Source organism: Polypterus senegalus, chromosome 12 (assembly GCF_016835505.1).
Source record: "Polypterus senegalus isolate Bchr_013 chromosome 12, ASM1683550v1, whole genome shotgun sequence".
Classification (NCBI taxonomy): Eukaryota; Metazoa; Chordata; class Cladistia; order Polypteriformes; family Polypteridae; genus Polypterus; species Polypterus senegalus.
The window spans coordinates 2,915,390-2,928,840 of record NC_053165.1 but is presented as its reverse complement, the minus strand read 5'-3'; the positions used below and the strand labels follow the sequence as shown (position 1 = coordinate 2,928,840).

Here is a 13,451-nt window from a genome sequence, read left to right as displayed (position 1 = left end):
AGCTGCACTCGGAGAATCCAATTTTGATCTTCAGTTTTCACTGTCTGACTTCCTTTAAGACCTCATAATTTTTAGCGTCTTGCCACTGCGCCAGTTTGGATCACTCAGAGGCGCCGCTGTATTGTGATAGGAGCGTCCGCTGTTGCCGAGACAACACTTCCAGAGTTCCATGGGAGTGAACAATGCATGACGTCATCAATACATTCCATAAGTTTGGGCTCGTGTGATTATCCGTGTTTTGAAGAACAATACGTTCCGCGTGATTTTCTGCGTCTCTCTTATGTCGGTATTCGGACTCTCCCTCCTTCCGTTCGATGGTTTCCGATTCTTGTTGTACGTTTTGGTCTTTTCGTGTGTGGACCCCGTGCTTGTGTTTTTCCCACCTGGTTTTTAATTCAGATCGTTTTTGCTGTGTCTTGCTGAGTGAGGACACCGATGGCTCTCTGGACATGCGACGTGTCATCTCAAGGCAGCTTCGAGCATCTGTGTCGTCTGCAGTCGTGTCGGACTGATGTGGACAAGACCAGTTGGTCTTCACGCAGGCTGGAGAAGCGCCAGGCCTAATTTCACCCCATTTCAGGGGTCTTCACTGCGGCTGGAAGTGGTCTGAGGCTGGCGTCGACGGGATTTCAGGCGTTAAGTGTTGAGCCGCCGTGTGCTGAAGGGATTGTGCGTTACCAGGAATTTAAAGAGCTAAGATGATTTAACTGAAGCATAAGGGAGCCGAGCCTCGGGTGATGTCGTCGTCTCCTTCTTCTCCTTAATAATGATTATCATCTTTTTATTTATTTTTTTTCCCACGTCTCCTTATTTACTCCGAGCCTTAAAAACACAAAAGCACGGCGGGACTCCATCTTCGAGCGCAGGCAGATCAAGGTCAGGAAGACAGTCGCACAGAAGAATGGCTGCTCAGATTGTATTTGTGCTTTTTGATTTAGCAGACACGTTGGATGTAATTGGCCTGTAATACATTGTGAAAGGACAAGTGGGTGTCGTGAAACGCACCCCATGAATAAAGATGGAAGTATTTTAAGACCCTAATGATGTTTTAATGAGCTTGATATTGTGTATCTGTGTCATTATTTAAAACATTAAGTGCTGAACGGCAGCGAGATGATGGGGTGTCCCAGTAACCGCCAGTGATTCATCGGTCCACTCAAGTCATTAATTGGGGACATTTCCTACTTTATATTCTTCCGGTCTCCATGTGTGTGACGAGACCCTCCATACAAGACGAACAACAAGCCCACTGCAATTAGCAGTCTATAACAATAAGGCATTCATGTACAGTTAATCAGGAGGCAAATCCCCAGTCTGAGATATGATATGGAAAAATAATTAGTAAATAGAATTCTCTAATGAGAGACCTTCCCAGAGTTGGCTAATATGCATATTCATGTATGCAAAGAGTAGGAACGTGCGAGCGCAAAATAGCAGCAAATGAAATTCCAAATTTGTACGATTAGGCCGGCTTTCAATTGCAAATGAGCGCGTTCCGGGCTGAGAATGTGTTCGGTACGGATTGAGTCTCATTGAAATGAACGCCTAATATGTGCACAAAGGTAAACATTAACATGCAAATTCAATTATACTCAGGAAAAGAAGGAGAAGAAAATGTACAAAACAAAGAACACAACAATGCACTGAATACACAATGGAGGCAACGCGCCGCCGTTTGATACACGCGTCGAGCTACAGTACCAACAAGACACCGTGGGCATCGCTCGTGTTCGTCAGATGCAACACACAGGAGCGGCCAGTCCGGGTGACACATCACCGTCATCATTGTCATCGTCGCCTTCCGTGTGTTTCAATAGGCTATGCTGGCTACAGCCTGTTTAATACTCAGAAAAATGAAAAGAGTGAACTCGGAATCCAAAGAACGTAATCGGGTTGGGGTTGGAGTGAGAGTTTGTCACTGGCTCCCAGGGTGACAGCCGAGGGGACAACAACAACATTTATTTCTAGAGCACATTTTCATACAAATAATGGAGCTCAAAGTGCTGCTTTACATGATGAAGAAAGAGAAAATAGAATTAGGGAACACTAATCAACATATATAAAATAAAAGTAGGGTCTGATGGCCAGGGAGGACAGGCTTTGAGATAAATCAGCAGTGACATCAAAGCTCATCGTGGGACTCGGCCTCCAGTCTGCAAATGATAAAGAAGGAGGCGTTGGTGTCCTCCGGTGCTTGTGATGAAGGTGTTAGCTTACCGGTCCTGGTAGACTCTCCATAAGTGTGTGTGATAGTGTAGAGGAGTATTTGGGCCAAGTTGAAATGACTGAATGTGACAATAAATACTTCCCTTTTTCCTGCCACTTTAGTCATCCATGTGGGCAGGAGTTGGCAGGGAGCTCTGCGTTCTTTCTTTTGACAGTCAATGATGTCGCTCCTATAAGGTGGGATTTCAAAAGACTTCCAAAGTAATTGAACAGCAGCTAAGTGAAGTCGGAGTGGTTTACTGGAAGACCAAACTCGCCCAGTTGCTACCAGTCACCTTTTAGGTGCTGTTCAGAGATGGCAACATATAGCTTTGTGTTTTTTGTGGACTGTTGGTGTTGTCGTTTATATCTGGATGCTCCTTCTTGTATTGGCCGTGTATTTGTTAACATGACTTTGTTTGTCTCTTATTTCTTTGATTCTCTGTGTTAGTTCCCTGAGTTATCTGCCTTGGAGCCTAAGGAGGCGGGCCCACTAACCACTAACAGAGGCCCTGAAGTCGTCGGTTTGTCGCTCTTGATTTTGACTTGTGATTCTTTTCTATTTAGATTCTTTCCCTTCATTCTGAGCTCTGGCTTTCTGTTCTTGAATTCTGTTTATGTGGTGTGAGTTTGCCTTTTTTGGGCAGAGCCTCCATTTTGTTCCTGCCTATTCTGTATTCCTCTTTTGAATTCTTTTTGGAATGAACATTTAAGTTTAAAAGAGCTTAGATTTGTGGTTTACCTTCTCCATTTTGGGACCTTTTTCACACTTTTGAGTGTGGGGCCAGGCTGTCCTGGGTGAGGCTTCTCCTGTAAGCTGGCAGGTCAGGGTGTGGGTATGTATCGGCTTTGTGAGGCCTGCTGCCCGTTTTGTGCCTCACAGGATGTACTCCACTTTATGGCCACAGAGTGTCCTCAGCATTTCTTGTTGGACTCTCTTGTGTGGGTCTCTTCAGGTCCATGCATTGTTATGTAGCACCCTTCTGAAGAAAACAAGTAGATTTTCTTAACCTTCCTACAAGTAATAAAGCAAATGACTACTTTATACTGGCGCACGTCACGTGCCCGCTAGGCTGGCAGTCAGATGGCAGAGGAGCAGAGGAAAAGTGGAACCTGCAGAGAGGTGGGAAATCGGGGAAATGAAATCCACGGGGGCCGTTGGCCTTTTAGAGAGCTCAAAGTCCAGTGAATCTCGGCCAGCTGGATGACAAATGACCCCGTGGGCAGTTTGAAATGAGCAGCCGGACGCTTTCCAAGAAATCTGCTGGTGCCCTTTGAAGGACTGCCATCCGTTAGTTGGGCCGACTCTGGAGGCCCTCTGAGCTGCCGCCGTTTGTGCCATCTGCTGTGGCTCAAGGCGAGGAGGGATCACCTGAGTGAAGGTGGAAATGACGACCAGGACTCTGAGAAGAGAAGAGAGTGGAGTGAGGGGCTCTTGGAATCTTCTAGATATGATGGACTAGAGAGACGAGTAGAAAAGGCAAGCGGCCATTTAGATGTTAGGTGAAGTCACTTGTCTGAGAGGCGCTCTTGACGTTTGTTCTTCAATTGACATTTGTGGAGAAGAATCCCTACAGGACTAGAGCGCTTCCTAAGGTGCCCTGGCAAATGTGGTTCATGTGAGAGGTGGCAGTGCCACTGGGCAGTCTCCAGTATGCCATGCTGCGTTCCTCAGTCATGTAGGAGACCCTGGAGGTGGGCGCTCACTGGGATGCTGCCCCCCAGCCTGTTATATGTGACACCCCGGGGCCCAGTGGTCTCTTCCTCCCTCTCTCTCTCTCTTACTGGTTTTTTCCTCCCATTTTGTGTTACCTGAATTTCCCTTTTTTTCACCAGATTTTCCATTTCTATGGGGGTTTTGAGTTTTCCAGAATTCGAGTTTTGCAGCAGTTTGTATTTTTGAAATGTATTTAATATTATCAAACTGATTATGACACCGTGTTTCTTTGAATTGGGCATTGCCATTCTGCAGCTTCTGTCTGAGCGTTCCGGACTGGGGATGTGTGGTGTGTGACGTCGGCTGTGCAATGGGATTGAAGGTCCGCTGTATCTGAGATTGGAGACAAGTCCTTAAAGCAGGCCTGAGCGTGTGTGTTCATGTCGCATTGTCTTGCACTCGATGGCACACCAGGATGGCAGCCACGTGACACTCACACTGCCGTCATAGGATTATCAGCGACCCTCATTAGCGAGTAGAAGCAGCTGACCTCCAATCGTCTGTCTTACCTGACATAGCAGCCTTACCTTGATGACATCGCCCTCTGGTGTCCGAGCTCTGTCACTGATGGTACCCTCAGGACCTGCCCCTCTAGTGTCTGTCACATATGCTCTACTGCCCCTTCTGTGCGGTGTCCAGTGACATTCTTGGTTGTGTTGTGGGTACCGCCGTGTGCCCTGATTAGCGAGTAGAGGTGCCTGATCTCACAACGTCGGTCTTCCTACCATGAACTGATGGTGTCCCCACCACATCAGCTTCTAGTGTTTGAAGCCTGGCATTGATGGCACTCCAGCGCCACGGTCAGTGGTTGTACCCACGACTGAGCTGAAGTTGGGATCTCCAGTATCGGCGGCCTCACTTGCACCCTTGACACGCTGTGACGTTTCACTCGGGCCTCCTGACATCTTAAAGCTGAGCGTTGATTCTTGCGTCTCTTCTTGTAGCTCCGCTCCAGCAGGCCAGGAAGTCCATCTTTGGAGCTCCTCTCGACTGACAAATGGCCGACTTGTCTGTAGCCGTGCGCTGTAATGCGCCTTCAGAGCCTCACGCGAGATGGTCCGATTAGAGCCTCGCTGTTGTGACACCCCAAGGCGCTGGTCTGGCGTCCCCCCACATCAGTCCAGTGCTGGGCTCCTGCCAGCGTTACTATTCTGCAATTCAGAAATGAAGATAATAATAATAATAATAATAAAAATGGATCATAACAGCAGCCATCATGGTGTTCGTCTCCTGGCAGAGCAGCTGTGAGTCTGTCGTATGATTAAATCCAATTTGAGCACCGGACAATTACAGGACAGGGCGCCGTGTACCCCACATCACATAAACAAACGGCTCTTTCATCTAAATAATAATTAAACTGCAATTTTTAAGCAATTAAAATGTGCTGTTCTGCTCAAAAATAATTTCCATCTCCACAATAAATTGCAGATGAATGTCAATTAGCAGGACAGTTGCTTTGTCCCAATTTGTAAAGCACAGGGTGTCGCACAAAACAACAATGGTGACAATGACGTTCTGATAAGAAGAGGGTGGGCTTACTGGCTTGTGGAATCCGTGTGCCCAGTCACTGCGTGGAGTGCTTTTTAAAGGAAATGCCCCGGAGGCGCGTTATATAGCGCCTTTCAGCCAGCACAGAGGCTTCAGCTGCAGCCCTCGGTCAGTTAAGTCATAATAATAACAGCAGTACATTTTATTAATATAGCGACTTTCCCGTGCTCAAGGTGCTCGTCATGTCATTAGTAACACTTGTGACTGCGGCTCTGAGCCTGTGAACACTGAAAGAAGAAGTGGGCGACGTGGCGAGGCTGCCTTAGCGGAACTTGAGGGTCTGCTTTGCTTTATTTGTCTCTCTACTTGGTGTGTCTCCCTGTGCTCATCCCTCTCCGCCGGTGTTAGTAAGGGTGCAGTGGCCACTAGGTGGCGCTGTTTGGGTGCTTTGAGCTCTTGATGCTCCCATTTGAGGAGGCAAAGCAGCAGCAGCAGCAGCAGCAGGTAAAGGAAGTGAGCGGAGCAGATTAACGGCAGTCCAGAGCCGCGCCTTTGACAGTGATGGCTCTCCAGTTCCAGTTCATCTCTTCTAGTCCCCATGCCAACAGCCTCCATACGGAGAGGTTCAGGTGCATCAGATCCACGGAAATGGCTGCTGCTCTGATCTGCGTCATGTCTGACTGCGCCGTCCACACAATGAGGGCCTGCTGCACGGGTTTATTTGGGGCCGTTGGGCAGTAAGAGACAATGCCCGCCATGTGTGTTTTGGGCACTGTGGGGGATGAAAGGGAAAAAGCGAAACGCAAGCTGAATGAAACACGAGGGCCCTCAGCATCTGGCCTGGAAATGTCAGAAGGCTGTGTGGTCAGACGTATCATTTGGTGATCAGAGAGATGACTGAAATTGGACGCGGTGAAGAGCAGCTGTGCGGCTCACTCTCGTCGTGACCTCGGAGGGCGGCAGGGCTTGAGACAAACTGGAAAATAAGAGATGTGTGAGCGAAGAGGAGGTGCCTCGCTACCCGCTTCACTTCACCTTGGAGGAGAGGAGAGGAGAGGAGAGGAGAGGAGGAGCGGAGGCGCGGCCCTTGATGCCTGCCAGTGTGGTGGTGGTGGATGTGAGTCGTCACACACCCAAGTCAAAGCGGTGGGCTGAGATTCACAAGATGTAAAGCGGACAACTAATGGACCTGAGGCCTGGCAAATGGCAGCCATTGTCATATCATCTGTTACAGCCTGGCAGCCGTCACCTCTGGGCTGTAGTGCTGCTGTGTGTACCCTGACAGGTAGAGAGAGGGTGCTATTGCTGAGTCAGCTACTGTTTGGTTGGATGTAAGCAAGACAACACACACTTCCCTCCATTATGTTTGGTGGCCATAGCCGATTATCCTGACTGGCAGGTAGGGGGCGCTATTGCTATGTGTGTTTTTGTTTATCGCTGTGGTTGGATGACCGTAGACAATGTGGACTTCCTGATGTCGTGTTAGCTGGCCGTCACCAACCACTCGTTTAAAGCTGCACTATTTATCCTGACAGATAGGGGGCGCTATTTCTACAGCAATAGTGGGATGTCAGCAGACCATACAAATGTCCTTACAGGACGTGTCTTATCAGTAGGCAGAAGGCAGCACTAAATACTCATTTTTGAACTGAGTAAATAGCAGCTTTCTGTCCCCAGTCTTCAAGGCAGTTCCTCCAGCCTTCAGTCGGGATGTTCAGGTTGAAGCCGTTTGCCGTATTCACGTTACATTGAGATGGAGACGTTAAGAACAGGAGGCCCACCAGCTCACCTGCCCCACGTGCGTGATGTGTGATGTGTGTTGTCCAAGTGTGCCATGATGGAGCTGTGGGCTGCGGCCCGATGTCGCCCGTTGTATTCCTCTTGGCTTGGCCTAAGTGACTCCACTGATAAAGGCGCTATATGAAGATGCCTGGCTGAAGTGTGTTTCTGGGGTCAGTTTTAAGACGGGCTGCCAGCTTCACGTCTGCACTTGTAGTGTTTTAGGCTGGCGCTTTGGCGTCATCCACATGCTAAGCACCAAAGAACGCCGAGATGAATCCCTGGAAACAGCAGCCTTTGCTGTACTCCCCGCTGTCCAACACGGCTCTGCGAGATGCCTCCTGCAGGGCGCTGTGTGTTCAGTGCCAATCTGTGTGCCCATCCTTTAGTCTTCCTCTCCTCGACCAGTACCTGAAGGTGCTACAAGAGAAGAGGCTCACGGCCCTGGCAGTGGTAACATTTTAATCATGGAGTTCAAGTGTCCAGCAAACATGATGGGCTGTTGTGTGGGCCTACAAAATGACTGTAATTTGAAGGCAAATGACACCAGGAAAGGCCTGGCAGGAGAAATTACAAGACGAAGGAAGACACTGAAGCTGATTGTAATTGTCTGTCGATACTGCGCCTTGGCCTTATTGTGTGACGTTTGGTTATAAAACAGGCGCGGCAAAGTGGCACTTCAGTGTCTCCTCAGGCTTGAACATTTCTTGAGCTGGGAAGCCATCGTTTGACTTTCAAATAGCGTGGATGAGTTCTGTTCGGCTTGACTTTGTGGGTGAGCCTTACACTGGAAAGGTGCGAGACTGTGTGACATTCTCTCCTCCGCCACCAGACACCGCCTGCCACCCTCTGTGACTGCTCTCAGGTGAGTCGAGTCCTACCTCTTGGGCAGAGCCTACCGTGTGTACTGCCGTAGTGGAGATGTCCGGGGTGCCCCACGGGTCGATCGGGTCAGGCTGCTCCTCTTCTGGGCCCCCTCATACTTCCCTTCAGAGGACCACGAGGTCCCAACTTGGACACCATCTCCAGCTCAGCATGTCTGTTCAGCTCGGCTCATCTCCACTAACACCTTTGGGTGGTAATTGATGACCAGCTGCCCTACAGGGGCCATGTTGCTATGGTCTCTGGGTCTTACAGATCCACAAAATGAGTATGCAGCACGTCCCCTGCTGGCTGGGAGTTACCAGCCTGTGCCACCAGACCGCTGAAGATGATTCAAAATGCAGTGGCATGTCTGACGTGCCACCTGCCGAGGCGGGCACATGACGCTTCTTTTCAGGGCACTCCATTGGCTTCCTGTAGCAGCACGTTTGAAGTTCATGTGGAACGAGCTGCCCACCTTCCCTCAAGCTTCTGACCCCTTGGATGTGTTTGGGTGGACCCTCCTGTTTCTGGCTAACTGATGATGGCCTTGTTAGGCTGTTGTACCTAAGGAAGTGTAACAAGCTGGCATGTTGTTCTGAGCTCCTCACTTGTCATGATCCATTTTGTCACCTTGTCCTGTGACATTTCTTCCCAAGCAGTCCCCCAGACCTCATTTGTAAGTTGCTTTGGATAAAAGCATCTGCTCAGCTAAAGAAAGTGAAGGCAAACGTAAACCCCCAATACGCCAGTTGAAACTTCACCTGTAATTGACGGAGTGATTCATAATAATAATAATAATTCTTTGCATTTCTATAGCGCCTTTCTCACTACTCAAAGCGCTCAGCAATTGCAGGCTAAGGGCCCAACAGAGCCGAGTCCCTATTGGCATGTACGGGATTCGAACTGCCAACCTTCCAAGTGCCAGTGTAGATCCCTAGCCTCCGAGCCGCCACCACCACTGCACTTCTGATCTGTAGGCCAATTTGGATAAATGATGTGTGGTCCATAGGGGGCGTGAATTTTTATTGGGAAACTGTGAGGTGGGAATGCGCACAAAAATGACAATTGGACAGGCGAGGGGGCTGCTTTGTCGGACCACTCTTGTCAATGAACCGGGTTATTTGTGTCTCGGTCCCTCTCAGTGTGCAGTGTGCATGTTTGTGGGGGTCTCCTCCTCCATTCTAAAGACGTGCAGGTTGAGTGGAGTGCTGAGGCTCAACTGGCCCCAGTGGGCGTGTGTGACCATAGTGAAATGTACAGTACCAGTGACATCATAGCGAGAGGAGTGGGCGGGCCAAGGCTGATGGACGGCTGTCAATCATCCAATCTGCAGAGTGAGAGAGGAACAGAGAAGGCAGCAGAACGCAGCGGTGGTCCGGCAGGTGCCACCCATGCGTGATGACATTTTATAATCGGCTATCATACATTCACACACAGTTAAGGACAACATCGGCTTTCACCCGCTGCACTGTCACAGAAACATTAGAAAGATTTGATATAAAAGTGGGTTCTGCAGAGTACGGCGCTGGGACACACGGCGCGGGTGCTGCTGTTTCACGTCGGTTGGATGTCGGTGGCCGTCTCTCCTTCTGAGTGACTTCAGTGTCACCGCATTATTAACGCAGCTATCAGACATTGAATTACAGACACACAGCGTCGTCTTTAAATCCTCGCCTTTACTCAGATTGTTGTGCTACACCTGACACGGCTATCCTGCAAGTCCAAGTCCAGTCGTGAAGTGTAAGGGGCTCTCGTGTGATGTCGTGTCTGTCAGCAGTCCGGTGCGCATCGACGCCATGGGCGCCTCCTTACGTGAGATGAGCTGCCTGCCCTTCAGGACATTCTCGACATTTACGTTTAATTTGTGTAAAACCAATATGAGTCGTGAAATTCAAATTGTGCCAGCAGTGGTGATGTGATTATGAGAATTTTAACTGTGACGCATGACGCCACTTCATTATTGGAAAATGCCATTCGATTAGAGACATGCGTGACTTTGTACTGAGTTACCCCCAACTCATGGCACCCTCTGACAACTCGCAGGGTTCTCCACACAGCCAGTTGGGGGTCCCAGCACCAATGAGACGAGGCTCCGACTGTCTGAGGTTTATGCCCCCCTAAGGGCCCGTGTGCCTTTTCTGTTATTTTGTACCAATGACTGATTGGCACTGCTGTTCCATGTCATTGGTGTTTTGTGTGCTGAATGTGATTTTTGTGGGTCTTTGCCCGTTGAATTTTGCTCTTTGTAGCCTTGTGTTGCACCTAGGGGGTGTGGCCTCGTGATGCTGCAGCCCAGGCCCCACCCTCTGTGCCTTTTAAGGAGAAGCCGCTGTACTTCATGGCCGGCGGGTCAAAGATCCACCCGTGTGTTTGTTTTTGAGCCCAGCTGTTGCCAGGCATATCGCTCCTCGATTTATTATTGACCCGGGCTTTGGGGTAAGGCGCTATATTGCTCATGTTAGTGAAGGGAGTGGCCTCGACGAGAACACAAATGGAACACGCGGGCACCGGAAGAGCGAATTTCACCAGTCGGTTCAGCCGGTGGCTTAGTGTGCTTAGTTAATCATCATTTGTATTTATTGAATAATGTTAAATGAACTTTTACACCGCCTGGAGAATGTCCCTCGTAGCCCGCGGAGGTGACAGTGTGGAGTAATACATTTTCATTTAAGGCTGTTCATTTGTATGGCGCTAATGAAAAATGGAGCAGATGATGAACATTATTTTTAATTCCCACTGCCATCTGTTATTGATATTAGGTTGAGATTCATTACTCGCATGTGACACACTTCTGTCCCCTTATCATGGAGTCTAAACCACGGATCCCTTGTATTAGCTATTCATTCGCCATCTCATTTCCTTTGATTTTTAAATCACTTTTAATAAATCTGTAAGTTAATCTTGTAAAATGTGAATATTAAAGCTGAGTCGCTCATATCGGCTCTTCAGATGTCCTCGGGTTCCGCCTCTCCATGGCCTGATGTGCTGTGTGTGTGCTGCGTAGATGTGGGACCGAGGGGGGGGGACACACTTCAGAGCACCTGTGCAGACCACCGGGCGGGTTTCAGTGCCAGCTCTTTGTCTTTTCCTCCCTGTCCTGTATGGTGGCTCCACCACGTCTGTTGCCGTCACTTTGTCATATTCCATGTCCCTCTTTCTCCCCGTTTGACTCCCACAAAGTTGCAGGTCCCCCAGGCTGTCCCCTCTGGTGTCTTCTCTTTCTCAATTTAATGTTCCATTATCTCATCCCGAGTCCCACCTAAGCTGCCTGTGGGTCGCTAAGCGAGTGTCGATGAAGATGGATGGACGGACAGACAGAGTGCCGCCATCGTTCAAGGAGGAGTGCGGCGTGTGGCGTGTCACGTGTGCCTTGCACTGAGAGGTTTGGCTGCCCCGTTTCCGGGTGCCTCGTCGTTCGGCCAAGCATCATCGAGTCTCTTTGTTTTTTACAGCAGTGGCACTGGGTGAACAAAGGCAGCGAGCGCTTTAAGCGTTTCTCGTGTAAAGTCAAGGCAGTGAACTGAAAAGGAACGTGACGGCCAAGTGCTCAAGCGCCTTTCAGCCACAGCCTGCCTCGCCGTTGAATCGTGCATCCGGCGTGTGGATTTTCTAGGGCGAGCGGAGCCATGTCGTCGTTTCTGCTGTATGTTTTGTGTCATTTCTATGGAGGCTGTGCAGCTCGTAATTCCTCTACACCACCACAGCTGTTTATATGTGCAAGTAATTACGGTGTAATGTGGACGTTAGACGGGGTCTCTCCGCTCCGCGGTGCGGCGTGCTCTGCGGATTGACGGCCAACAACCGACGTCGTCTTAAGGTCTGCTGCGAGGCGGTCCCATGTGTGCTCCGTCCTCCGTGTCCTAACAGTTCACTTTGTCAAAGCCGTTTGGGGGAGCGCTCTGTCATCGTGTGACGTGGTCAGCCGTGTGCTTGGGCTTCAGTGTCTGTTTTAAATCAGCAGGGAAGGTAGAAGGTTATGAGGTCAGAAGAATGGACATGCGTCGAATAACGAGATGAGTTTGTAAGCGTGACTTCTCGCTGTCACCAAAACAAAAGCAAAACCTGGAAACCAAATCAAAGTTATTGGCGGAAATTGTCGAGTTAAATAACGAGTGCAGAGAATGTCATCCACGTCTCGGGTGACGTTTCAGATTCATCTCCTTGGTGGGCTCAGGGACTTTAGAAGTAGATGTTGTTGTTTCTGCTGTGCTCTCGACTCTCGAGTATCGTCTTGGCCCGGTCTCCGTGTGCCCTTGCCTGTGTCGGACCGTGCCCTGGTCTTCATTTCTGGATCTTTCTGATACTTCAGAGCTCACAATAACCTCGACTGCCCGATCCCTCGCTGTGTTAAAGTCCTGCTGAATTATCCACCGAGCAGTGAAGTCAAATGAATCTGCGGTCCTACTGAGACGTTACGTCTGGTGGTGCGTTTTTTTCTATCATTTCAGTTCTGTTGATTTTCTGTTTAGTATTTACGTCGTGTATCTTTAAATATTCCTCCTGTAGAGTCAGAGTCAGAGTCTCTGGAAATTACTGTGAGGAGCAAAGAGTCCAGGAGATGTCACGTCAGGCGGGCGAATTGGGCATAATGAGCAGCAAAGCAAACACGAGGACAAGTCGAAGGCGAAGTCAGGAACAGGCGGACCTCGCACTCGGCCTGCTTGATAAGGGCAGCTGACTGTTCTGCAGGGCTTGAGGCAGAAGGTACCCACCTAGGGATGAAGCTACAGTGCAGCATGTGCCATCCAAGTGCCACGTCACATGACTGCATGTTGAATCAACAAAAGAGAAACTCAAAATCCAACTGAGTTAATAAATAAGAAGCAGCTTAAATCCCACCAAATGGGTTCCCCCATATTATTATTATTAACAACACAAAGAGGCGGGGCCAGCATGACATCACCATTGCTGGGACCGCCCTCTGTCTTTATACCAGGTCACTGGCGTCTCTTGAAGTTTTTAAATTGAGGTTTTATGTTCTTTTGCTTCTGTAATTCACGTTCTGATTTTGAAATGCATGCCGGACTTATTTGCTTTGGGTGAACTTTTCAGAGATGTTGCTTCTCTTCTATTTTTGCTCTTCGTCTTCATTTATAAAGATATTTTGTTTGCGTTTTTTGACAGGCCAAAGGTTTATGGTTATCCGCTCCCTTAAAGGGTCTTTCTGTGTATTTTGGGTCTTTTACTTTATTTGGACTTTTTTAAAGAAGTGTATTATTCCATAGGGGCTGGCTGACCGCACAGATGCCCCGTCCTGCTCATTAAGCCCAGCGTGTGCTGTGACGCCTTATTGTCATCATCTAGGAGGTCAGAGTTGTTGAGGCCGCCCGTTACAAGTTGCAGATGGAGAGCCTCCTCTAGTACTGCAGCTGCTCTTCTCTCTTAGTAAAGTTGCAGA

At 49.1% G+C, this 13,451-nt stretch overlaps 1 protein-coding gene across 3 annotated transcripts in view; it reads left to right on the top strand.

The window, feature by feature from the left end:
* LOC120541719 (contactin-4-like) overlaps window positions 1–13,451 on the top strand; it is a 429,737-nt gene that overhangs the window by 176,751 nt on the left and 239,535 nt on the right. The gene's annotated exons all lie outside the window — the stretch shown is intronic.